This window comes from Medicago sativa, chromosome 2 (genome assembly GCF_051527215.1).
Source record: "Medicago sativa cultivar Bolivia chromosome 2, Bolivia_mono, whole genome shotgun sequence".
Classification (NCBI taxonomy): domain Eukaryota; kingdom Viridiplantae; phylum Streptophyta; class Magnoliopsida; order Fabales; family Fabaceae; genus Medicago; species Medicago sativa.
The window spans coordinates 44,732,341-44,760,141 of record NC_140750.1 but is presented as its reverse complement, the minus strand read 5'-3'; the positions used below and the strand labels follow the sequence as shown (position 1 = coordinate 44,760,141).

The 27,801-nt window shown below is 34.7% G+C and overlaps 2 long non-coding RNA genes across 2 annotated transcripts; both read left to right on the top strand.

Annotated features, from left to right (window-relative positions):
- Positions 1-2,412: 2,412 nt before the first annotated feature.
- Positions 2,413-5,186, top strand: LOC146946867 (uncharacterized). The gene is made up of 2 exons (XR_015028288.1): positions 2,413-2,768; positions 4,898-5,186. It is a non-coding gene; the product is annotated as an uncharacterized LOC146946867 (long non-coding RNA).
- A 5,089-nt stretch (positions 5,187-10,275) lies between these two features.
- LOC146946866 (uncharacterized) lies at positions 10,276-12,820 on the top strand. The gene is made up of 2 exons (XR_015028287.1): positions 10,276-10,402; positions 12,532-12,820. It is a non-coding gene; the product is annotated as an uncharacterized LOC146946866 (long non-coding RNA).
- The last annotated feature ends 14,981 nt before the right edge of the window (positions 12,821-27,801 follow it).

The following is a 27,801-nucleotide window of genomic DNA, read 5'->3' as shown; positions in this document are numbered from 1 at the left end:
TTGTCGCGAAAACGAGATTTTAGCCTATATGGTTAGAAGTTTGATAAATATGAAGGTTGAACTTGTCCCTCTATATCCCTTCATGCGAGACATGATATTTGAACCTATTTTGTTTTAAATTTGGTAAATTGAATACATGCTTTTTCTCTCCTATCATATTGTTTCTCGATGACTCTTGTCGCAAAAATGAAGGTTTTAGCATTTATGGTTACAAATATGATAAATGAGAAGGTTGAACTTGTACCTCGATGTCCCTCGATGCGAAATATGATTTTTAAGCTGAGTTTGTTTGGATTTTGCTAAACTGGAAGTATGAAAATGTGGTTCAATGATCCTCAAACCGAAAATGATTTTAGTTTAATATAAATTTGATAAATAGGAAAGTTAATATTTTGTTTCGATGACAGTTGACGCGAAAATGTGATATTTGATTAAATGGGAAGAAATACGAAGCTTCTTGATTGATGGATCAACCGTTAAATAAGCAGTTCTCTCAAGGTTAGTCGTGTAACACTTGTAAATTTAATTTCTTTAATCACCACAACATCTCTCTTTATTCATCTTTTTACCATTTGTTTTAGTTTGTTTAGATATTGAATTTTGTCGTCAAAATATAACCTCTTTCGTATGTTTTTTTTATTTTTTTATCGATTGTCTTTTGAGTTTATAACTTTGGAGTTTTTTCTTTTTATTTTATTGAGTTATGTCTTCTGTTTGCCGCGAAAAACAGATTTTAGCTTAAATGGTTACATGTTTGATAAATTGGAAGTTTGAACTTGTCCCTCGGTAAATATAAAGTATTGGGATGACCCTTGTCACAAAAACGAGATTTTAGCCTATATGGTTACAAAGTTTGATAAATGGGAAGTTTGAAATTGTCTCTTGATGTCGCTTGATGTGAAACATGATATGTGAACCTATTTGTTTTTGTATTCGGTAAAATGAAAGTATTGGAATGGCCCTTGTCGCGAAAATTTGATTTTGGTATATATGCCTACAAGTTTGATAAATGAGAAGTTTGAACTTGACCAATGATGCGAAACATGAGGCGAAAATGAGATTTTAGCCTATATGGTTAGAAGTTTGATAAAGGTTGAACTTGTCCCTCGATGTCCCTTGATGCAAAATATGATATATGAAACTATTTGGTTTTGTATTCGGTAAAATGAAAGTGTATTGGAATGACCCTTGTCACAAAAATGAGATTTTAGCCTATATGGTTAGAAGTTTGATAAATATGAAGGTTGAATTTGTCCCTCGATGTCCTTTGATGCGTAACATAATATTGAACCTATTTGGTTTTAAATTATGTAAATAGAAAGTAATGAGATGATCCCTGCTGCGAAAACGAAATTTTAGCTAATATCGTTACAAGTTTGATAAATATGAAGGTTGAACCCTCGATGGCCCTTGATGCAAAACATGATATGTGAACCTATTTGGTTTCATATTCGGTAAAATGAAAGTATTGGAATGTTCCTTGTCGCGAAAACGAGATTTTAGCCTATATGGTTAGAAGTTCGATAAATATGAAGGTTGAACTTGTCCCTCTATATCCCTTCATGCGAGACATGATATTTGAACCTATTTTGTTTTAAATTTGGTAAATTGAATACATGCTTTTTCTCTCCTATCATATTGTTTCTCGATGACTCTTGTCGCAAAAATGAAGGTTTTAGCATTTATGGTTACAAATATGATAAATGAGAAGGTTGAACTTGTACCTCGATGTCCCTCGATGCGAAATATGATTTTTAAGCTGAGTTTGTTTGGATTTTGCTAAACTGGAAGTATGAAAATGTGGTTCAATGATCCTCAAACCGAAAATGATTTTAGTTTAATATAAATTTGATAAATAGGAAAGTTAATATTTTGTTTCGATGACAGTTGACGCGAAAATGTGATATTTGATTAAATGGGAAGAAATACGAAGCTTCTTGATTGATGGATCAACCGTTAAATAAGCAGTTCTCTCAAGGTTAGTCGTGTAACACTTGTAAATTTAATTTCTTTAATCACCACAACATCTCTCTTTATTCATCTTTTTACCATTTGTTTTAGTTTGTTTAGATATTGAATTTTGTCGTCAAAATATAACCTCTTTCGTATGTTTTTTTTATTTTTTTATCGATTGTCTTTTGAGTTTATAACTTTGGAGTTTTTTCTTTTTATTTTATTGAGTTATGTCTTCTGTGTAACAGCCCGATTTTTCGCTAGATTTATTTTATTATTTATTTATGTGTGTTGTGTGTGCTATTATGTGATTATTTGCATCTGTGTGTATTTTTGGTTGGAAATTGTAGAATTCGGTGTAGAAGGGTATTTTAGTCATTTTGGACTTAGGGGCATTTTGGTCATTTTGAGAGTAGGGGTAATTTTGTAATTTTGGATGAGAATTATTTTAGTGCTTAGTAAGAGTATTATTTTACCAAGTTACTAGAGAGAGTGTAGTAAACATTTTATTTACCGGTAAGTGACCGTTAGTGTTGTAATTTACCGTTAAGTGAGTAGTGACATTTTGGGTGTTAGAATAGAAATGGGTTAGGCCCATTAAGGTTTGAGAGATAAGCCCAATTGAATAGAGCACATATATAAACTCTAGTTGTTGGTGGAAATTAGGTTTCACAACATTTCACATTTCATCTCATTTGGGAAGAGAAGAGATAGAAGCTTGAGAGTAGAACAAGATCAAGGGCTAGAGCTAGAGGAGGGGATTCATCATCTAGGAGCTAAATTGAGGCTTGAATTAAAGATTCTTGGTGTTAGAGGTAAGGGGGTTAGGCTTTAATCATAATCCTTTAGTTTAATTCTACCCTAATTCTTTGCATAATTGTGGTTAACTGCTTAATTTGATTTTGGTTGTAGAATTTCGTGCTTAATTTTGTTGACATGATTATATGCATGAATTGAATGTTAATTGTGTTGTTGTTGTTGAATTTGTATGTCAAAATGGGTAGAAATGAACATGATATGTTTTTGTATGAAATTGATGATAAATGAAGTTGTGGTTGTTGAATTGTTGATGAGTTCATGTTCAAATGTTGTTGTTGTTGTTTTAACATGTGTTGTTGATGAATTGATGCAATGGGTATCATTGAAATGATGAATTATGATGAGATTTGTTGTTGTTGTTCAAATTGGTGAAATTTGTATAAAGTTGTTCATGTGAAGGACCCAAATGAAATTTTGATATATGAGGTTGTTGACTGAGTTTTTGATGTTTTTGGATGAATGGGAATTGGTAGAATTTCTGTTTTCATATTGTGATTGTGTTAGTCGAGTTGTTTGGGAGAAAACGGGTTTTTCGTGTGAAATGTCGGTGTTTAAGCGGTTTTGCAAAGAAAATGATTATGTGAGGTTTGGGAGAAATGATTTTGGGATGGTTGAAACTTGAATTTATCTGTATATTATGATAGAGCTAAGTGTCAGGAGCGTATAGGCGAAAACGGCATCGAAAACGGAGTAACGGTTTGATTTTTATGGTCGAAAACGTGAAGGTTAAAAAAATCTGCTACTGTTCAGAAGCGCTACTGTTCAGAAGCATCGTTCAGAAGCGCTACTGTTCAGAAGCGAACCAGTTCAGAAGCGAACCAGTTCAGAAGCGATCCTGATCAGAAGCTGATCCAGATCAGAAGCTGATCCAGATCAGAAGCTGATCCTGATCAGAAGCTGATCCAGATCAGAAGCCAGCACTCCTGTTCTGTGTTCTTGCGTCTTTTTCTCACATTTCTGTTTTGATTTGGCTTTTGACGTAAACATGAAAGTTGTAGATAATTTTGTTAGCTTTCCAGAGGCTTTGGTTTGACTTGCATATGATTTTTGGTTTGTGAGTTATGAGGAAAATACTCCAAGGTGGTCTTAGGAAAATTTTACGAAAAATCCGCATAACTATTTCCAAGTCGACCCAAACCTTATGGATTGTTTCCAAACTTCAAACTTGGGTTTTATGTGTTCCATTAAGGTGTTTAATACTATCTAATCTATGAGGTGATGGATCTAACTTGTTTTGCTTAGAAAATGGAAAATTTCTTGAAAAGTGTTTCGGTGAGACGAACTTTGTGATTTTTATGAATTCATCGTATTTGGCCGATGAAATGCCTATGTAATCTCTACTGTACATATGTGTGACTTGAGAGGATACATGGCATAGGCAATTGAACTCGTTTACTTGGGTTTGGCTTAGGTGCTCAATTATTTTCAATATTGTGACTTTTGAGACGAACTTGATTGAAAATGATCATTGAAGGCCAATTGCTTATGAACCCTCTATGATTAGATTGATATGATTATGAGATGATGTATGAATGGTTGTTAGGTGATTAATATGATGTTTGTGATCATATGTTGTAATTGTTCTTTTATTTGGAATGTAAGGAACTATGTGGAGATATGAATTATATGATATAGTTGAATGATGATTATAGCCGTTGACTTATAGCCGTTGATTTTAGCCGTTGAATTGTTGTGAACATATGCATAGTGAATTGAGTCATATGTTCATGCATCATATGTCGTGTCGGATGTTACATCCATATTGCCGTTGACTATAGCCGTTGATAATGATGTTTTTGTTGCATCATGGGTGACGACCTTGAGGAGAATTGGTACCACATGCATCTAGATGAGTCTAGAGCCATTGCATACTTGTTGGTGAATTGAAATGCATTTGAGTTGATGATTGAATATGTTAATTGTTGATTAAGATGGTTGATTTGTGATGTGTGTATGTTACACTTGTGGGTATGAATTTGAGATGTTGATATTAAATGATGTGAATGTTAAGAATACTTGTGAACTCTTTTACAATTATACATCTGTCTATTATGGTTTGATTATGATTAATGTAATACTTACCCCCAGTGGTTTCGACCGCCTACCTGTCTGTATGGATGGGTAGACGTTGTGCAGGATTAGACGCTTGGTGAGTTTGCTTGTTGGATGTTCGGACGACGGGAGCTTTCTCCGTTGTCGTGTCAGTGTAGTAGTATCTAGGCTCTGATTAGGATTAGCGTCTGGTTGTTGTTTGGATTCTGTTGTTATGTTGTTGCTATTGTCCACTTGTCGGACTCGGAGTATTTTCATATGAGGATATATTTGACCATGGCATGTATATGTTGAAGTTTATGATTTGAATTCCGCTGTGACCGTTGAAGTATTATATATATGCATGATGTTAGTTGGTTTTATTTGAGACGTAGCATCTATTTCTTGAATATTTGTTATATTCGCGTGTTTTATCGCTTTAATAGAAATAGGGTGTTACAAGTTGGTATCAGAGCCGTGGTCAGTCTTGTCTAGACTAGTAGATTAGTGTTTTTTGAATTACCCTGTTAGTATGCGAATGGTAATGAGTTACCTTCGGTACTTGTTCTTGTGTTGTTGTGCTGTTGTTCTTATCTGTTGGTTGGTTTTGTGTAGAAGTGAGATGGCTGGTGGTAGAGATGATGCGGCAATTGCTCAGGCTTTGGCTTCGATGGCTCAGGTGTTGGCTCAGGCTAATGAGCAGGCGGCAGTTGGTCATCGTGATCCTGGTGAGGCTGAGGAGCGAAGGCTTGATCGTTTCTTGCGAAACAGTCCGCCGACGTTCAAGGGTAGATATGACCCGGATGGAGCTCAGAGTTGGGTGCAAGCCATGGAGAGGATCTTTCGTGCTATGGTGACTAGTGAGGATCAGAAGGTCAGACTGGCTACTCACATGCTTGCTGAAGAGGCTGAGTATTGGTGGACCAATGCTAAGGGAAGGCTTGAGGCTGGTGGAACTGTGACTTGGGCTAGGTTCAAGACTGAGTTTTTGAGGAAGTACTTTCCTGAGGATTTGAGGACTAAGAAGGAAGTTGAGTTCTTGAACTTGAAGCAAGAGAACCGTTCAGTGGCTGAGTATGCAGCAAAGTTTGAGGAGCTTTCGAGGTTTTGTCCGTACATCAATGCGGAGGATGCTATGGTCTCTAAGTGTGTGAAGTTCGAGAGCGGTTTGAGGCCCGATATCTATCAGTACATGTGTATTCAGGAGATCCGAGACTTTGATACTTTGGTGCATAAGTGTCGCATGTTTGATGAAGCTGGAAAGGTCAAGGTGAATCATTATAAGGCGATGAATGAGAAGAAAGGAAAGAGTCATGGATTTGGGAAGCCGTACAACAAGGACAAAGGAAAGAAGAGGGAATCTGGTGGAGGCTCTAAGCCGAATGTTGCTGATGTGAGATGCTACAAGTGTGGAATCTTGGGTCATTACTCTAGTGATTGTCGCAAGGGTGATAGTTGCTACAAGTGTGGACAGAAGGGTCACAAGGCATTTGAGTGCAAGAAGGATATTACTTGTTTCAACTGTGGTGAAGAGGGTCATCTTAGTACTAAGTGTACCAACCCGAAGAAGGCGGCGGGGAAGGTGTTTGCATTGAATGCGGAAGAGGTGGAGCATCCGGATAATCTCATCCGAGGTATGTGTTTTATCAATAGTACTCCTTTGATTGCAATTATTGATACTGGTGCTACTCATTCTTTTATCGCGGCTAGTTGTGTTGAGCGTTTGGGTTTGGTTGTGACTCCGTTGTCTCGAGGGATGGTTATCGATACCCCGGCTAGTGGATCGGTGACTACTTCTTTAGTGTGTGCTAAGTGTCCAGTTAGTTTTGGCAACGTTGATTTTGAGTTGGATCTTGTGTGTCTTCCGTTGAAGCATATGGACGTTATTTTTGGTATGGATTGGATGTTGACTTTTGGTGTTAACATTAATTGTTTGACCAAGAGTGTAACGTTTTCTAAGTCGGTAGCTGAGGAAGGTAGAAGGTTCTTGACCGCGGAGCAAGTGAAGAAGTCTTTGGATGGTGAAGCTTGTGTATTCATGATGTTTGCTTCCTTGAAGGAGAGTAGTGAGAAAGGAGTTGGTGATTTGCCGGTAGTGCAAGAGTTTCCAGAAGTTTTTCCGGACGACATTACCGAGTTACCGCCGGAGAGGGAAGTTGAGTTTGCAATTGACTTGGTACCGGGAACGAGTCCTATTTCGATTGCGCCGTATCGGATGTCTGCATTAGAGTTGGGTGAGTTGAAGAAGCAGTTGGAAGAGTTACTTGAGAAGCAGTTTATCAGGCCAAGCGTTTCGCCGTGGGGAGCTCCTGTGTTATTGGTTAAGAAGAAGGATGGTAGCATGAGATTGTGTGTGGATTATCGGCAGTTGAACAAGGTGACAATCAAGAATCGGTATCTGCTTCCGAGGATTGATGATTTGGTGGATCAGTTGGTTGGTGCAGAAGTGTTTAGCAAGACTGATTTGAGGTCAGGATATCATCAGATTAGAGTAAAGGCGGAAGATATATCCAAAACTGCGTTCAGAACGAGGTATGGACACTATGAGTATTCTGTGATGCCATTTGGAGTGTCCAATGCGCCAGGTGTCTTCATGGAATACATGAATAGGATATTTCATCCTTTTCTGGACCGTTTTATGGTGGTGTTTATAGATGATATTTTGGTATATTCGAAGTCTGAAGAAGAACATGCCGAGCATTTGAGGATTGTATTGGGAGTGTTGAAGGAGAAGAGGTTGTTTGCTAAGTTGTCGAAGTGTGAGTTCTGGTTGCGGGAAGTGAGTTTCCTTGGTCATGTGATTTCTAAAGGTGGTATTGCCGTAGATCCGTCGAAGGTTGATGCAGTGTTGCGGTGGGAATCACCTAAGTCTATTTTTGAGGTTAGAAGCTTCCTTGGATTGGCAGGTTATTATCGGAGGTTCATTGAGGGATTCTCTAAGTTGGCGTTGCCATTGACGCAGTTGACTCGGAAAGGACAAGCTTATGTTTGGGATGCTAAGTGTGAAAAGAGTTTCCAAGAGTTGAAGAAGAGGTTGACGTCAGCTCCAGTGTTGATTTTGCCGAATCCGAAGGAATCTTTTGTTGTGTATTGTGATGCATCTAAGATGGGTCTTGGTGGTGTGCTTATGCAGAATCGTCAGGTTGTGGCTTATGCTTCAAGGCAATTGAAAGTGCATGAGAAGAATTATCCGACTCATGACTTAGAATTAGCGGCTGTCGTGTATGCGCTGAAGATTTGGAGGCATTATTTGTATGGTTCTAAGTTTGAAGTGTTCAGTGATCATAAGAGTTTGAAGTATCTGTTTGACCAAAAGGAGTTGAATATGAGGCAGAGAAGGTGGTTGGAGTATCTTAAGGATTTTGAGTTCCAGTTGAGTTATCATCCTGGAAAGGCCAATGTTGTTGCTGATGCTTTGAGTAGGAAGTCGTTGCATATGTCTGCTTTGATGGTAAAAGAATTGGAGTTGATTGAGCAGTTTCGAGATTTGAGTTTGGTTAGTGAGTTGACACCGGATGGTGTGAGGTTGGGAATGTTGAAGCTGACAAGTAATATTCTGGAGGAGATCAAGAATGGTCAGAAGGAAGATTTGGAACTTGTTGATCGAGTAGTATTGGTTAACCAAGGTAAGGGTGGAGACTTCAGGTTGGATGAGAACGGTGTTCTGATGTTTCGTGATCGTGTTTGTGTACCAAGTGTTCTTGAGCTTAAGAGGCAGATTTTGGAAGAAGGTCACAGAAGTAGTTTGAGTATTCATCCCGGAGCGACTAAGATGTATCAGGATTTGAAGAAGTTGTTTTGGTGGCCTGGAATGAAGAAAGAGATCGCAGAGTTTGTGTATGCTTGTCTGGTTTGTCAGAAATCTAAGATTGAACATCAGAAGCCATCAGGTTTGATGCAACCGTTGTTTGTGCCAGAGTGGAAATGGGATAGTATATCAATGGACTTTGTTGGAGCGTTGCCGAAGACTGCTAAGGGTTTTGATTCGATTTGGGTGATTGTTGATCGGTTGACGTAAGTCGGCACATTTTGTTCCTATCAAGACCGGTATGTCTGTGGCTAAGTTGGCTGAGATCTACATTGAGCAGATTGTTAGATTGCATGGTGTTCCTTCTAGTATTGTGTCGGATCGGGATCCGAGGTTTACTTCTAAGTTTTGGGAGAGTTTGCAAGATGCTTTGGGAACTAAGTTGAGGTTGAGTTCTGCTTATCATCCCCAGACTGATGGTCAGACAGAGAGGACTATTCAGAGTTTGGAAGATTTGTTGAGAGCTTGTGTGTTGGAGCAAGGTGTCAGTTGGATTGAATGTTTACCGTTGATTGAGTTCACTTACAACAACAGTTTTCATTCTAGTATCGGGATGGCACCGTTTGAGGCTTTGTATGGTCGGAGGTGTAGAACTCCTTTGTGTTGGTATGAGTCAGGAGAGAGTGTTTTGTTGGGACCGGAAGTTGTGCAAGAGACGACTGAGAAGGTTAAGATGATTCAAGAGAAGATGAGAGCGTCTCAGAGTAGGCAGAAGAGTTATCATGATAAGAGGAGGAAGGATATTGAGTTTCAGGTTGGTGATCATGTGTTTTTGAGAGTGAATCCTGTAACCGGTGTTGGTCGTGCCTTGAAGTGTCGGAAGTTGACTCCTCGTTTTGTTGGACCGTTTGAGATTATTGAGAAGGTTGGGGTTGTAGCGTATCGGATTGCGTTACCGCCATCATTGTCGAATCTTCATGATGTGTTTCATGTATCTCAATTGAGGAAGTATGTGTATGATGCGTCTCATGTGATTCAAGTGGATGATTTGGAAGTAAGGGATAATTTGACCGTTGAGACTTGGCCGGTTAGGATTGAAGATCGTGAAGTGAAGCGTTTACGTGGCAAGGAGGTCGTTTTGGTTAAAGTGATTTGGGTCGGACCAACCGGTGAGAGTGCCACTTGGGAATCAGAGAGTAGGATGAGGGTTGCGTACCCGAAGTTGTTTCCTTCAGGTAATTTTCGAGGGCGAAAATTCTTTTTAGTGGGGGAGAGTTGTAACAGCCCGATTTTTCGCTAGATTTATTTTATTATTTATTTATGTGTGTTGTGTGTGCTATTATGTGATTATTTGCATCTGTGTGTATTTTTGGTTGGAAATTGTAGAATTCGGTGTAGAAGGGTATTTTAGTCATTTTGGACTTAGGGGCATTTTGGTCATTTTGAGAGTAGGGGTAATTTTGTAATTTTGGATGAGAATTATTTTAGTGCTTAGTAAGAGTATTATTTTACCAAGTTACTAGAGAGAGTGTAGTAAACATTTTATTTACCGGTAAGTGACTGTTAGTGTTGTAATTTACCGTTAAGTGAGTAGTGACATTTTGGGTGTTAGAATAGAAATGGGTTAGGCCCATTAAGGTTTGAGAGATAAGCCCAATTGAATAGAGCACATATATAAACTCTAGTTGTTGGTGGAAATTAGGTTTCACAACATTTCACATTTCATCTCATTTGGGAAGAGAAGAGATAGAAGCTTGAGAGTAGAACAAGATCAAGGGCTAGAGCTAGAGGAGGGGATTCATCATCTAGGAGCTAAATTGAGGCTTGAATTAAAGATTCTTGGTGTTAGAGGTAAGGGGGTTAGGCTTTAATCATAATCCTTTAGTTTAATTCTACCCTAATTCTTTGCATAATTGTGGTTAACTGCTTAATTTGATTTTGGTTGTAGAATTTCGTGCTTAATTTTGTTGACATGATTATATGCATGAATTGAATGTTAATTGTGTTGTTGTTGTTGAATTTGTATGTCAAAATGGGTAGAAATGAACATGATATGTTTTTGTATGAAATTGATGATAAATGAAGTTGTGGTTGTTGAATTGTTGATGAGTTCATGTTCAAATGTTGTTGTTGTTGTTTTAACATGTGTTGTTGATGAATTGATGCAATGGGTATCATTGAAATGATGAATTATGATGAGATTTGTTGTTGTTGTTCAAATTGGTGAAATTTGTATAAAGTTGTTCATGTGAAGGACCCAAATGAAATTTTGATATATGAGGCTGTTGACTGAGTTTTTGATGTTTTTGGATGAATGGGAATTGGTAGAATTTCTGTTTTCATATTGTGATTGTGTTAGTCGAGTTGTTTGGGAGAAAACGGGTTTTTCGTGTGAAATGTCGGTGTTTAAGCGGTTTTGCAAAGAAAATGATTATGTGAGGTTTGGGAGAAATGATTTTGGGATGGTTGAAACTTGAATTTATCTGTATATTATGATAGAGCTAAGTGTCAGGAGCGTATAGGCGAAAACGGCATCGAAAACGGAGTAACGGTTTGATTTTTATGGTCGAAAACGTGAAGGTTAAAAAAATCTGCTACTGTTCAGAAGCGCTACTGTTCAGAAGCATCGTTCAGAAGCGCTACTGTTCAGAAGCGAACCAGTTCAGAAGCGAACCAGTTCAGAAGCGATCCTGATCAGAAGCTGATCCAGATCAGAAGCTGATCCAGATCAGAAGCTGATCCTGATCAGAAGCTGATCCAGATCAGAAGCCAGCACTCCTGTTCTGTGTTCTTGCGTCTTTTTCTCACATTTCTGTTTTGATTTGGCTTTTGACGTAAACATGAAAGTTGTAGATAATTTTGTTAGCTTTCCAGAGGCTTTGGTTTGACTTGCATATGATTTTTGGTTTGTGAGTTATGAGGAAAATACTCCAAGGTGGTCTTAGGAAAATTTTACGAAAAATCCGCATAACTATTTCCAAGTCGACCCAAACCTTATGGATTGTTTCCAAACTTCAAACTTGGGTTTTATGTGTTCCATTAAGGTGTTTAATACTATCTAATCTATGAGGTGATGGATCTAACTTGTTTTGCTTAGAAAATGGAAAATTTCTTGAAAAGTGTTTCGGTGAGACGAACTTTGTGATTTTTATGAATTCATCGTATTTGGCCGATGAAATGCCTATGTAATCTCTACTGTACATATGTGTGACTTGAGAGGATACATGGCATAGGCAATTGAACTCGTTTACTTGGGTTTGGCTTAGGTGCTCAATTATTTTCAATATTGTGACTTTTGAGACGAACTTGATTGAAAATGATCATTGAAGGCCAATTGCTTATGAACCCTCTATGATTAGATTGATATGATTATGAGATGATGTATGAATGGTTGTTAGGTGATTAATATGATGTTTGTGATCATATGTTGTAATTGTTCTTTTATTTGGAATGTAAGGAACTATGTGGAGATATGAATTATATGATATAGTTGAATGATGATTATAGCCGTTGACTTATAGCCGTTGATTTTAGCCGTTGAATTGTTGTGAACATATGCATAGTGAATTGAGTCATATGTTCATGCATCATATGTCGTGTCGGATGTTACATCCATATTACCGTTGACTATAGCCGTTGATAATGATGTTTTTGTTGCATCATGGGTGACGACCTTGAGGAGAATTGGTACCACATGCATCTAGATGAGTCTAGAGCCATTGCATACTTGTTGGTGAATTGAAATGCATTTGCGTTGATGATTGAATATGTTAATTGTTGATTAAGATGGTTGATTTGTGATGTGTGTATGTTACACTTGTGGGTATGAATTTGAGATGTTGATATTAAATGATGTGAATGTTAAGAATACTTGTGAACTCTTTTACAATTATACATCTGTCTATTATGGTTTGATTATGATTAATGTAATACTTACCCCCAGTGGTTTCGACCGCCTACCTGTCTGTATGGATGGGTAGACGTTGTGCAGGATTAGACGCTTGGTGAGTTTGCTTGTTGGATGTTCGGACGACGGGAGCTTTCTCCGTTGTCGTGTCAGTGTAGTAGTATCTAGGCTCTGATTAGGATTAGCGTCTGGTTGTTGTTTGGATTCTGTTGTTATGTTGTTGCTATTGTCCACTTGTCGGACTCGGAGTATTTTCATATGAGGATATATTTGACCATGGCATGTATATGTTGAAGTTTATGATTTGAATTCCGCTGTGACCGTTGAAGTATTATATATATGCATGATGTTAGTTGGTTTTATTTGAGACGTAGCATCTATTTCTTGAATATTTGTTATATTCGCGTGTTTTATCGCTTTAATAGAAATAGGGTGTTACATTCTGTTTGCCGCGAAAAACAGATTTTAGCTTAAATGGTTACATGTTTGATAAATTGGAAGTTTGAACTTGTCCCTCGGTAAATATAAAGTATTGGGATGACCCTTGTCACAAAAACGAGATTTTAGCCTATATGGTTACAAAGTTTGATAAATGGGAAGTTTGAAATTGTCTCTTGATGTCGCTTGATGTGAAACATGATATGTGAACCTATTTGTTTTTGTATTCGGTAAAATGAAAGTATTGGAATGGCCCTTGTCGCGAAAATTTGATTTTGGTATATATGCCTACAAGTTTGATAAATGAGAAGTTTGAACTTGACCAATGATGCGAAACATGAGGCGAAAATGAGATTTTAGCCTATATGGTTAGAAGTTTGATAAAGGTTGAACTTGTCCCTCGATGTCCCTTGATGCAAAATATGATATATGAAACTATTTGGTTTTGTATTCGGTAAAATGAAAGTGTATTGGAATGACCCTTGTCACAAAAATGAGATTTTAGCCTATATGGTTAGAAGTTTGATAAATATGAAGGTTGAATTTGTCCCTCGATGTCCTTTGATGCGTAACATAATATTGAACCTATTTGGTTTTAAATTATGTAAATAGAAAGTAATGAGATGATCCCTGCTGCGAAAACGAAATTTTAGCTAATATCGTTACAAGTTTGATAAATATGAAGGTTGAACCCTCGATGGCCCTTGATGCAAAACATGATATGTGAACCTATTTGGTTTCATATTCGGTAAAATGAAAGTATTGGAATGTTCCTTGTCGCGAAAACGAGATTTTAGCCTATATGGTTAGAAGTTCGATAAATATGAAGGTTGAACTTGTCCCTCTATATCCCTTCATGCGAGACATGATATTTGAACCTATTTTGTTTTAAATTTGGTAAATTGAATACATGCTTTTTCTCTCCTATCATATTGTTTCTCGATGACTCTTGTCGCAAAAATGAAGGTTTTAGCATTTATGGTTACAAATATGATAAATGAGAAGGTTGAACTTGTACCTCGATGTCCCTCGATGCGAAATATGATTTTTAAGCTGAGTTTGTTTGGATTTTGCTAAACTGGAAGTATGAAAATGTGGTTCAATGATCCTCAAACCGAAAATGATTTTAGTTTAATATAAATTTGATAAATAGGAAAGTTAATATTTTGTTTCGATGACAGTTGACGCGAAAATGTGATATTTGATTAAATGGGAAGAAATACGAAGCTTCTTGATTGATGGATCAACCGTTAAATAAGCAGTTCTCTCAAGGTTAGTCGTGTAACACTTGTAAATTTAATTTCTTTAATCACCACAACAACTCTCTTTATTCATCTTTTTACCATTTGTTTTAGTTTGTTTAGATATTGAATTTTGTCGTCAAAATATAACCTCTTTCGTATGTTTTTTTTATTTTTTTATCGATTGTCTTTTGAGTTTATAACTTTGGAGTTTTTTCTTTTTATTTTATTGAGTTATGTCTTCTGTTTGCCGCGAAAAACAGATTTTAGCTTAAATGGTTACATGTTTGATAAATTGGAAGTTTGAACTTGTCCCTCGGTAAATATAAAGTATTGGGATGACCCTTGTCACAAAAACGAGATTTTAGCCTATATGGTTACAAAGTTTGATAAATGGGAAGTTTGAAATTGTCTCTTGATGTCGCTTGATGTGAAACATGATATGTGAACCTATTTGTTTTTGTATTCGGTAAAATGAAAGTATTGGAATGGCCCTTGTCGCGAAAATTTGATTTTGGTATATATGCCTACAAGTTTGATAAATGAGAAGTTTGAACTTGACCAATGATGCGAAACATGAGGCGAAAATGAGATTTTAGCCTATATGGTTAGAAGTTTGATAAAGGTTGAACTTGTCCCTCGATGTCCCTTGATGCAAAATATGATATATGAAACTATTTGGTTTTGTATTCGGTAAAATGAAAGTGTATTGGAATGACCCTTGTCACAAAAATGAGATTTTAGCCTATATGGTTAGAAGTTTGATAAATATGAAGGTTGAATTTGTCCCTCGATGTCCTTTGATGCGTAACATAATATTGAACCTATTTGGTTTTAAATTATGTAAATAGAAAGTAATGAGATGATCCCTGCTGCGAAAACGAAATTTTAGCTAATATCGTTACAAGTTTGATAAATATGAAGGTTGAACCCTCGATGGCCCTTGATGCAAAACATGATATGTGAACCTATTTGGTTTCATATTCGGTAAAATGAAAGTATTGGAATGTTCCTTGTCGCGAAAACGAGATTTTAGCCTATATGGTTAGAAGTTCGATAAATATGAAGGTTGAACTTGTCCCTCTATATCCCTTCATGCGAGACATGATATTTGAACCTATTTTGTTTTAAATTTGGTAAATTGAATACATGCTTTTTCTCTCCTATCATATTGTTTCTCGATGACTCTTGTCGCAAAAATGAAGGTTTTAGCATTTATGGTTACAAATATGATAAATGAGAAGGTTGAACTTGTACCTCGATGTCCCTCGATGCGAAATATGATTTTTAAGCTGAGTTTGTTTGGATTTTGCTAAACTGGAAGTATGAAAATGTGGTTCAATGATCCTCAAACCGAAAATGATTTTAGTTTAATATAAATTTGATAAATAGGAAAGTTAATATTTTGTTTCGATGACAGTTGACGCGAAAATGTGATATTTGATTAAATGGGAAGAAATACGAAGCTTCTTGATTGATGGATCAACCGTTAAATAAGCAGTTCTCTCAAGGTTAGTCGTGTAACACTTGTAAATTTAATTTCTTTAATCACCACAACATCTCTCTTTATTCATCTTTTTACCATTTGTTTTAGTTTGTTTAGATATTGAATTTTGTCGTCAAAATATAACCTCTTTCGTATGTTTTTTTTATTTTTTTATCGATTGTCTTTTGAGTTTATAACTTTGGAGTTTTTTCTTTTTATTTTATTGAGTTATGTCTTCTGTTTGCCGCGAAAAACAGATTTTAGCTTAAATGGTTACATGTTTGATAAATTGGAAGTTTGAACTTGTCCCTCGGTAAATATAAAGTATTGGGATGACCCTTGTCACAAAAACGAGATTTTAGCCTATATGGTTACAAAGTTTGATAAATGGGAAGTTTGAAATTGTCTCTTGATGTCGCTTGATGTGAAACATGATATGTGAACCTATTTGTTTTTGTATTCGGTAAAATGAAAGTATTGGAATGGCCCTTGTCGCGAAAATTTGATTTTGGTATATATGCCTACAAGTTTGATAAATGAGAAGTTTGAACTTGACCAATGATGCGAAACATGAGGCGAAAATGAGATTTTAGCCTATATGGTTAGAAGTTTGATAAAGGTTGAACTTGTCCCTCGATGTCCCTTGATGCAAAATATGATATATGAAACTATTTGGTTTTGTATTCGGTAAAATGAAAGTGTATTGGAATGACCCTTGTCACAAAAATGAGATTTTAGCCTATATGGTTAGAAGTTTGATAAATATGAAGGTTGAATTTGTCCCTCGATGTCCTTTGATGCGTAACATAATATTGAACCTATTTGGTTTTAAATTATGTAAATAGAAAGTAATGAGATGATCCCTGCTGCGAAAACGAAATTTTAGCTAATATCGTTACAAGTTTGATAAATATGAAGGTTGAACCCTCGATGGCCCTTGATGCAAAACATGATATGTGAACCTATTTGGTTTCATATTCGGTAAAATGAAAGTATTGGAATGTTCCTTGTCGCGAAAACGAGATTTTAGCCTATATGGTTAGAAGTTCGATAAATATGAAGGTTGAACTTGTCCCTCTATATCCCTTCATGCGAGACATGATATTTGAACCTATTTTGTTTTAAATTTGGTAAATTGAATACATGCTTTTTCTCTCCTATCATATTGTTTCTCGATGACTCTTGTCGCAAAAATGAAGGTTTTAGCATTTATGGTTACAAATATGATAAATGAGAAGGTTGAACTTGTACCTCGATGTCCCTCGATGCGAAATATGATTTTTAAGCTGAGTTTGTTTGGATTTTGCTAAACTGGAAGTATGAAAATGTGGTTCAATGATCCTCAAACCGAAAATGATTTTAGTTTAATATAAATTTGATAAATAGGAAAGTTAATATTTTGTTTCGATGACAGTTGACGCGAAAATGTGATATTTGATTAAATGGGAAGAAATACGAAGCTTCTTGATTGATGGATCAACCGTTAAATAAGCAGTTCTCTCAAGGTTAGTCGTGTAACACTTGTAAATTTAATTTCTTTAATCACCACAACAACTCTCTTTATTCATCTTTTTACCATTTGTTTTAGTTTGTTTAGATATTGAATTTTGTCGTCAAAATATAACCTCTTTCGTATGTTTTTTTTATTTTTTTATCGATTGTCTTTTGAGTTTATAACTTTGGAGTTTTTTCTTTTTATTTTATTGAGTTATGTCTTCTGTTTGCCGCGAAAAACAGATTTTAGCTTAAATGGTTACATGTTTGATAAATTGGAAGTTTGAACTTGTCCCTCGGTAAATATAAAGTATTGGGATGACCCTTGTCACAAAAACGAGATTTTAGCCTATATGGTTACAAAGTTTGATAAATGGGAAGTTTGAAATTGTCTCTTGATGTCGCTTGATGTGAAACATGATATGTGAACCTATTTGTTTTTGTATTCGGTAAAATGAAAGTATTGGAATGGCCCTTGTCGCGAAAATTTGATTTTGGTATATATGCCTACAAGTTTGATAAATGAGAAGTTTGAACTTGACCAATGATGCGAAACATGAGGCGAAAATGAGATTTTAGCCTATATGGTTAGAAGTTTGATAAAGGTTGAACTTGTCCCTCGATGTCCCTTGATGCAAAATATGATATATGAAACTATTTGGTTTTGTATTCGGTAAAATGAAAGTGTATTGGAATGACCCTTGTCACAAAAATGAGATTTTAGCCTATATGGTTAGAAGTTTGATAAATATGAAGGTTGAATTTGTCCCTCGATGTCCTTTGATGCGTAACATAATATTGAACCTATTTGGTTTTAAATTATGTAAATAGAAAGTAATGAGATGATCCCTGCTGCGAAAACGAAATTTTAGCTAATATCGTTACAAGTTTGATAAATATGAAGGTTGAACCCTCGATGGCCCTTGATGCAAAACATGATATGTGAACCTATTTGGTTTCATATTCGGTAAAATGAAAGTATTGGAATGTTCCTTGTCGCGAAAACGAGATTTTAGCCTATATGGTTAGAAGTTCGATAAATATGAAGGTTGAACTTGTCCCTCTATATCCCTTCATGCGAGACATGATATTTGAACCTATTTTGTTTTAAATTTGGTAAATTGAATACATGCTTTTTCTCTCCTATCATATTGTTTCTCGATGACTCTTGTCGCAAAAATGAAGGTTTTAGCATTTATGGTTACAAATATGATAAATGAGAAGGTTGAACTTGTACCTCGATGTCCCTCGATGCGAAATATGATTTTTAAGCTGAGTTTGTTTGGATTTTGCTAAACTGGAAGTATGAAAATGTGGTTCAATGATCCTCAAACCGAAAATGATTTTAGTTTAATATAAATTTGATAAATAGGAAAGTTAATATTTTGTTTCGATGACAGTTGACGCGAAAATGTGATATTTGATTAAATGGGAAGAAATACGAAGCTTCTTGATTGATGGATCAACCGTTAAATAAGCAGTTCTCTCAAGGTTAGTCGTGTAACACTTGTAAATTTAATTTCTTTAATCACCACAACATCTCTCTTTATTCATCTTTTTACCATTTGTTTTAGTTTGTTTAGATATTGAATTTTGTCGTCAAAATATAACCTCTTTCGTATGTTTTTTTTATTTTTTTATCGATTGTCTTTTGAGTTTATAACTTTGGAGTTTTTTCTTTTTATTTTATTGAGTTATGTCTTCTGTTTGCCGCGAAAAACAGATTTTAGCTTAAATGGTTACATGTTTGATAAATTGGAAGTTTGAACTTGTCCCTCGGTAAATATAAAGTATTGGGATGACCCTTGTCACAAAAACGAGATTTTAGCCTATATGGTTACAAAGTTTGATAAATGGGAAGTTTGAAATTGTCTCTTGATGTCGCTTGATGTGAAACATGATATGTGAACCTATTTGTTTTTGTATTCGGTAAAATGAAAGTATTGGAATGGCCCTTGTCGCGAAAATTTGATTTTGGTATATATGCCTACAAGTTTGATAAATGAGAAGTTTGAACTTGACCAATGATGCGAAACATGAGGCGAAAATGAGATTTTAGCCTATATGGTTAGAAGTTTGATAAAGGTTGAACTTGTCCCTCGATGTCCCTTGATGCAAAATATGATATATGAAACTATTTGGTTTTGTATTCGGTAAAATGAAAGTGTATTGGAATGACCCTTGTCACAAAAATGAGATTTTAGCCTATATGGTTAGAAGTTTGATAAATATGAAGGTTGAATTTGTCCCTCGATGTCCTTTGATGCGTAACATAATATTGAACCTATTTGGTTTTAAATTATGTAAATAGAAAGTAATGAGATGATCCCTGCTGCGAAAACGAAATTTTAGCTAATATCGTTACAAGTTTGATAAATATGAAGGTTGAACCCTCGATGGCCCTTGATGCAAAACATGATATGTGAACCTATTTGGTTTCATATTCGGTAAAATGAAAGTATTGGAATGTTCCTTGTCGCGAAAACGAGATTTTAGCCTATATGGTTAGAAGTTCGATAAATATGAAGGTTGAACTTGTCCCTCTATATCCCTTCATGCGAGACATGATATTTGAACCTATTTTGTTTTAAATTTGGTAAATTGAATACATGCTTTTTCTCTCCTATCATATTGTTTCTCGATGACTCTTGTCGCAAAAATGAAGGTTTTAGCATTTATGGTTACAAATATGATAAATGAGAAGGTTGAACTTGTACCTCGATGTCCCTCGATGCGAAATATGATTTTTAAGCTGAGTTTGTTTGGATTTTGCTAAACTGGAAGTATGAAAATGTGGTTCAATGATCCTCAAACCGAAAATGATTTTAGTTTAATATAAATTTGATAAATAGGAAAGTTAATATTTTGTTTCGATGACAGTTGACGCGAAAATGTGATATTTGATTAAATGGGAAGAAATACGAAGCTTCTTGATTGATGGATCAACCGTTAAATAAGCAGTTCTCTCAAGGTTAGTCGTGTAACACTTGTAAATTTAATTTCTTTAATCACCACAACATCTCTCTTTATTCATCTTTTTACCATTTGTTTTAGTTTGTTTAGATATTGAATTTTGTCGTCAAAATATAACCTCTTTCGTATGTTTTTTTTATTTTTTTATCGATTGTCTTTTGAGTTTATAACTTTGGAGTTTTTTCTTTTTATTTTATTGAGTTATGTCTTCTGTTTGCCGCGAAAAACAGATTTTAGCTTAAATGGTTACATGTTTGATAAATTGGAAGTTTGAACTTGTCCCTCGGTAAATATAAAGTATTGGGATGACCCTTGTCACAAAAACGAGATTTTAGCCTATATGGTTACAAAGTTTGATAAATGGGAAGTTTGAAATTGTCTCTTGATGTCGCTTGATGTGAAACATGATATGTGAACCTATTTGTTTTTGTATTCGGTAAAATGAAAGTATTGGAATGGCCCTTGTCGCGAAAATTTGATTTTGGTATATATGCCTACAAGTTTGATAAATGAGAAGTTTGAACTTGACCAATGATGCGAAACATGAGGCGAAAATGAGATTTTAGCCTATATGGTTAGAAGTTTGATAAAGGTTGAACTTGTCCCTCGATGTCCCTTGATGCAAAATATGATATATGAAACTATTTGGTTTTGTATTCGGTAAAATGAAAGTGTATTGGAATGACCCTTGTCACAAAAATGAGATTTTAGCCTATATGGTTAGAAGTTTGATAAATATGAAGGTTGAATTTGTCCCTCGATGTCCTTTGATGCGTAACATAATATTGAACCTATTTGGTTTTAAATTATGTAAATAGAAAGTAATGAGATGATCCCTGCTGCGAAAACGAAATTTTAGCTAATATCGTTACAAGTTTGATAAATATGAAGGTTGAACCCTCGATGGCCCTTGATGCAAAACATGATATGTGAACCTATTTGGTTTCATATTCGGTAAAATGAAAGTATTGGAATGTTCCTTGTCGCGAAAACGAGATTTTAGCCTATATGGTTAGAAGTTCGATAAATATGAAGGTTGAACTTGTCCCTCTATATCCCTTCATGCGAGACATGATATTTGAACCTATTTTGTTTTAAATTTGGTAAATTGAATACATGCTTTTTCTCTCCTATCATATTGTTTCTCGATGACTCTTGTCGCAAAAATGAAGGTTTTAGCATTTATGGTTACAAATATGATAAATGAGAAGGTTGAACTTGTACCTCGATGTCCCTCGATGCGAAATATGATTTTTAAGCTGAGTTTGTTTGGATTTTGCTAAACTGGAAGTATGAAAATGTGGTTCAATGATCCTCAAACCGAAAATGATTTTAGTTTAATATAAATTTGATAAATAGGAAAGTTAATATTTTGTTTCGATGACAGTTGACGCGAAAATGTGATATTTGATTAAATGGGAAGAAATACGAAGCTTCTTGATTGATGGATCAACCGTTAAATAAGCAGTTCTCTCAAGGTTAGTCGTGTAACACTTGTAAATTTAATTTCTTTAATCACCACAACATCTCTCTTTATTCATCTTTTTACCATTTGTTTTAGTTTGTTTAGATATTGAATTTTGTCGTCAAAATATAACCTCTTTCGTATGTTTTTTTTATTTTTTTATCGATTGTCTTTTGAGTTTATAACTTTGGAGTTTTTTCTTTTTATTTTATTGAGTTATGTCTTCTGTTTGCCGCGAAAAACAGATTTTAGCTTAAATGGTTACATGTTTGATAAATTGGAAGTTTGAACTTGTCCCTCGGTAAATATAAAGTATTGGGATGACCCTTGTCACAAAAACGAGATTTTAGCCTATATGGTTACAAAGTTTGATAAATGGGAAGTTTGAAATTGTCTCTTGATGTCGCTTGATGTGAAACATGATATGTGAACCTATTTGTTTTTGTATTCGGTAAAATGAAAGTATTGGAATGGCCCTTGTCGCGAAAATTTGATTTTGGTATATATGCCTACAGGTTTGATAAATGAGAAGTTTGAACTTGACCAATGATGCGAAACATGAGGCGAAAATGAGATTTTAGCCTATATGGTTAGAAGTTTGATAAAGGTTGAACTTGTCCCTCGATGTCCCTTGATGCAAAATATGATATATGAAACTATTTGGTTTTGTATTCGGTAAAATGAAAGTGTATTGGAATGACCCTTGTCACAAAAATGAGATTTTAGCCTATATGGTTAGAAGTTTGATAAATATGAAGGTTGAATTTGTCCCTCGATGTCCTTTGATGCGTAACATAATATTGAACCTATTTGGTTTTAAATTATGTAAATAGAAAGTAATGAGATGATCCTTGCTGCGAAAACGAAATTTTAGCTAATATCGTTACAAGTTTGATAAATATGAAGGTTGAACCCTCGATGGCCCTTGATGCAAAACATGATATGTGAACCTATTTGGTTTCATATTCGGTAAAATGAAAGTATTGGAATGTTCCTTGTCGCGAAAACGAGATTTTAGCCTATATGGTTAGAAGTTCGATAAATATGAAGGTTGAACTTGTCCCTCTATATCCCTTCATGCGAGACATGATATTTGAACCTATTTTGTTTTAAATTTGGTAAATTGAATACATGCTTTTTCTCTCCTATCATATTGTTTCTCGATGACTCTTGTCGCAAAAATGAAGGTTTTAGCATTTATGGTTACAAATATGATAAATGAGAAGGTTGAACTTGTACCTCGATGTCCCTCGATGCGAAATATGATTTTTAAGCTGAGTTTGTTTGGATTTTGCTAAACTGGAAGTATGAAAATGTGGTTCAATGATCCTCAAACCGAAAATGATTTTAGTTTAATATAAATTTGATAAATAGGAAAGTTAATATTTTGTTTCGATGACAGTTGACGCGAAAATGTGATATTTGATTAAATGGGAAGAAATACGAAGCTTCTTGATTGATGGATCAACCGTTAAATAAGCAGTTCTCTCAAGGTTAGTCGTGTAACACTTGTAAATTTAATTTCTTTAATCACCACAACATCTCTCTTTATTCATCTTTTTACCATTTGTTTTAGTTTGTTTAGATATTGAATTTTGTCGTCAAAATATAACCTCTTTCGTATGTTTTTTTTTATTTTTTTATCGATTGTCTTTTGAGTTTATAACTTTGGAGTTTTTTCTTTTTATTTTATTGAGTTATGTCTTCTGTTTGCCGCGAAAAACAGATTTTAGCTTAAATGGTTACATGTTTGATAAATTGGAAGTTTGAACTTGTCCCTCGGTAAATATAAAGTATTGGGATGACCCTTGTCACAAAAACGAGATTTTAGCCTATATGGTTACAAAGTTTGATAAATGGGAAGTTTGAAATTGTCTCTTGATGTCGCTTGATGTGAAACATGATATGTGAACCTATTTGTTTTTGTATTCGGTAAAATGAAAGTATTGGAATGGCCCTTGTCGCGAAAATTTGATTTTGGTATATATGCCTACAAGTTTGATAAATGAGAAGTTTGAACTTGACCAATGATGCGAAACATGAGGCGAAAATGAGATTTTAGCCTATATGGTTAGAAGTTTGATAAAGGTTGAACTTGTCCCTCGATGTCCCTTGATGCAAAATATGATATATGAAACTATTTGGTTTTGTATTCGGTAAAATGAAAGTGTATTGGAATGACCCTTGTCACAAAAATGAGATTTTAGCCTATATGGTTAGAAGTTTGATAAATATGAAGGTTGAATTTGTCCCTCGATGTCCTTTGATGCGTAACATAATATTGAACCTATTTGGTTTTAAATTATGTAAATAGAAAGTAATGAGATGATCCTTGCTGCGAAAACGAAATTTTAGCTAATATCGTTACAAGTTTGATAAATATGAAGGTTGAACCCTCGATGGCCCTTGATGCAAAACATGATATGTGAACCTATTTGGTTTCATATTCGGTAAAATGAAAGTATTGGAATGTTCCTTGTCGCGAAAACGAGATTTTAGCCTATATGGTTAGAAGTTCGATAAATATGAAGGTTGAACTTGTCCCTCTATATCCCTTCATGCGAGACATGATATTTGAACCTATTTTGTTTTAAATTTGGTAAATTGAATACATGCTTTTTCTCTCCTATCATATTGTTTCTCGATGACTCTTGTCGCAAAAATGAAGGTTTTAGCATTTATGGTTACAAATATGATAAATGAGAAGGTTGAACTTGTACCTCGATGTCCCTCGATGCGAAATATGATTTTTAAGCTGAGTTTGTTTGGATTTTGCTAAACTGGAAGTATGAAAATGTGGTTCAATGATCCTCAAACCGAAAATGATTTTAGTTTAATATAAATTTGATAAATAGGAAAGTTAATATTTTGTTTCGATGACAGTTGACGCGAAAATGTGATATTTGATTAAATGGGAAGAAATACGAAGCTTCTTGATTGATGGATCAACCGTTAAATAAGCAGTTCTCTCAAGGTTAGTCGTGTAACACTTGTAAATTTAATTTCTTTAATCACCACAACATCTCTCTTTATTCATCTTTTTACCATTTGTTTTAGTTTGTTTAGATATTGAATTTTGTCGTCAAAATATAACCTCTTTCGTATGTTTTTTTTATTTTTTTATCGATTGTCTTTTGAGTTTATAACTTTGGAGTTTTTTCTTTTTATTTTATTGAGTTATGTCTTCTGTTTGCCGCGAAAAACAGATTTTAGCTTAAATGGTTACATGTTTGATAAATTGGAAGTTTGAACTTGTCCCTCGGTAAATATAAAGTATTGGGATGACCCTTGTCACAAAAACGAGATTTTAGCCTATATGGTTACAAAGTTTGATAAATGGGAAGTTTGAAATTGTCTCTTGATGTCGCTTGATGTGAAACATGATATGTGAACCTATTTGTTTTTGTATTCGGTAAAATGAAAGTATTGGAATGGCCCTTGTCGCGAAAATTTGATTTTGGTATATATGCCTACAAGTTTGATAAATGAGAAGTTTGAACTTGACCAATGATGCGAAACATGAGGCGAAAATGAGATTTTAGCCTATATGGTTAGAAGTTTGATAAAGGTTGAACTTGTCCCTCGATGTCCCTTGATGCAAAATATGATATATGAAACTATTTGGTTTTGTATTCGGTAAAATGAAAGTGTATTGGAATGACCCTTGTCACAAAAATGAGATTTTAGCCTATATGGTTAGAAGTTTGATAAATATGAAGGTTGAATTTGTCCCTCGATGTCCTTTGATGCGTAACATAATATTGAACCTATTTGGTTTTAAATTATGTAAATAGAAAGTAATGAGATGATCCCTGCTGCGAAAACGAAATTTTAGCTAATATCGTTACAAGTTTGATAAATATGAAGGTTGAACCCTCGATGGCCCTTGATGCAAAACATGATATGTGAACCTATTTGGTTTCATATTAAGTAAAATGAAAGTATTGGAATGTTCCTTGTCGCGAAAACGAGATTTTAGCCTATATGGTTAGAAGTTCGATAAATATGAAGGTTGAACTTGTCCCTCTATATCCCTTCATGCGAGACATGATATTTGAACCTATTTTGTTTTAAATTTGGTAAATTGAATACATGCTTTTTCTCTCCTATCATATTGTTTCTCGATGACTCTTGTCGCAAAAATGAAGGTTTTAGCATTTATGGTTACAAATATGATAAATGAGAAGGTTGAACTTGTACCTCGATGTCCCTCGATGCGAAATATGATTTTTAAGCTGAGTTTGTTTGGATTTTGCTAAACTGGAAGTATGAAAATGTGGTTCAATGATCCTCAAACCGAAAATGATTTTAGTTTAATATAAATTTGATAAATAGGAAAGTTAATATTTTGTTTCGATGACAGTTGACGCGAAAATGTGATATTTGATTAAATGGGAAGAAATACGAAGCTTCTTGATTGATGGATCAACCGTTAAATAAGCAGTTCTCTCAAGGTTAGTCGTGTAACACTTGTAAATTTAATTTCTTTAATCACCACAACATCTCTCTTTATTCATCTTTTTACCATTTGTTTTAGTTTGTTTAGATATTGAATTTTGTCGTCAAAATATAACCTCTTTCGTATGTTTTTTTTATTTTTTTATCGATTGTCTTTTGAGTTTATAACTTTGGAGTTTTTTCTTTTTATTTTATTGAGTTATGTCTTCTGTTTGCCGCGAAAAACAGATTTTAGCTTAAATGGTTACATGTTTGATAAATTGGAAGTTTGAACTTGTCCCTCGGTAAATATAAAGTATTGGGATGACCCTTGTCACAAAAACGAGATTTTAGCCTATATGGTTACAAAGTTTGATAAATGGGAAGTTTGAAATTGTCTCTTGATGTCGCTTGATGTGAAACATGATATGTGAACCTATTTGTTTTTGTATTCGGTAAAATGAAAGTATTGGAATGGCCCTTGTCGCGAAAATTTGATTTTGGTATGTATGCCTACAAGTTTGATAAATGAGAAGTTTGAACTTGACCAATGATGCGAAACATGAGGCGAAAATGAGATTTTAGCCTATATGGTTAGAAGTTTGATAAAGGTTGAACTTGTCCCTCGATGTCCCTTGATGCAAAATATGATATATGAAACTATTTGGTTTTGTATTCGGTAAAATGAAAGTGTATTGGAATGACCCTTGTCACAAAAATGAGATTTTAGCCTATATGGTTAGAAGTTTGATAAATATGAAGGTTGAATTTGTCCCTCGATGTCCTTTGATGCGTAACATAATATTGAACCTATTTGGTTTTAAATTATGTAAATAGAAAGTAATGAGATGATCCTTGCTGCGAAAACGAAATTTTAGCTAATATCGTTACAAGTTTGATAAATATGAAGGTTGAACCCTCGATGGCCCTTGATGCAAAACATGATATGTGAACCTATTTGGTTTCATATTCGGTAAAATGAAAGTATTGGAATGTTCCTTGTCGCGAAAACGAGATTTTAGCCTATATGGTTAGAAGTTCGATAAATATGAAGGTTGAACTTGTCCCTCTATATCCCTTCATGCGAGACATGATATTTGAACCTATTTTGTTTTAAATTTGGTAAATTGAATACATGCTTTTTCTCTCCTATCATATTGTTTCTCGATGACTCTTGTCGCAAAAATGAAGGTTTTAGCATTTATGGTTACAAATATGATAAATGAGAAGGTTGAACTTGTACCTCGATGTCCCTCGATGCGAAATATGATTTTTAAGCTGAGTTTGTTTGGATTTTGCTAAACTGGAAGTATGAAAATGTGGTTCAATGATCCTCAAACCGAAAATGATTTTAGTTTAATATAAATTTGATAAATAGGAAAGTTAATATTTTGTTTCGATGACAGTTGACGCGAAAATGTGATATTTGATTAAATGGGAAGAAATACGAAGCTTCTTGATTGATGGATCAACCGTTAAATAAGCAGTTCTCTCAAGGTTAGTCGTGTAACACTTGTAAATTTAATTTCTTTAATCACCACAACATCTCTCTTTATTCATCTTTTTACCATTTGTTTTAGTTTGTTTAGATATTGAATTTTGTCGTCAAAATATAACCTCTTTCGTATGTTTTTTTTATTTTTTTATCGATTGTCTTTTGAGTTTATAACTTTGGAGTTTTTTCTTTTTATTTTATTGAGTTATGTCTTCTATTTGCCGCGAAAAACAGATTTTAGCTTAAATGGTTACATGTTTGATAAATTGGAAGTTTGAACTTGTCCCTCGGTAAATATAAAGTATTGGGATGAC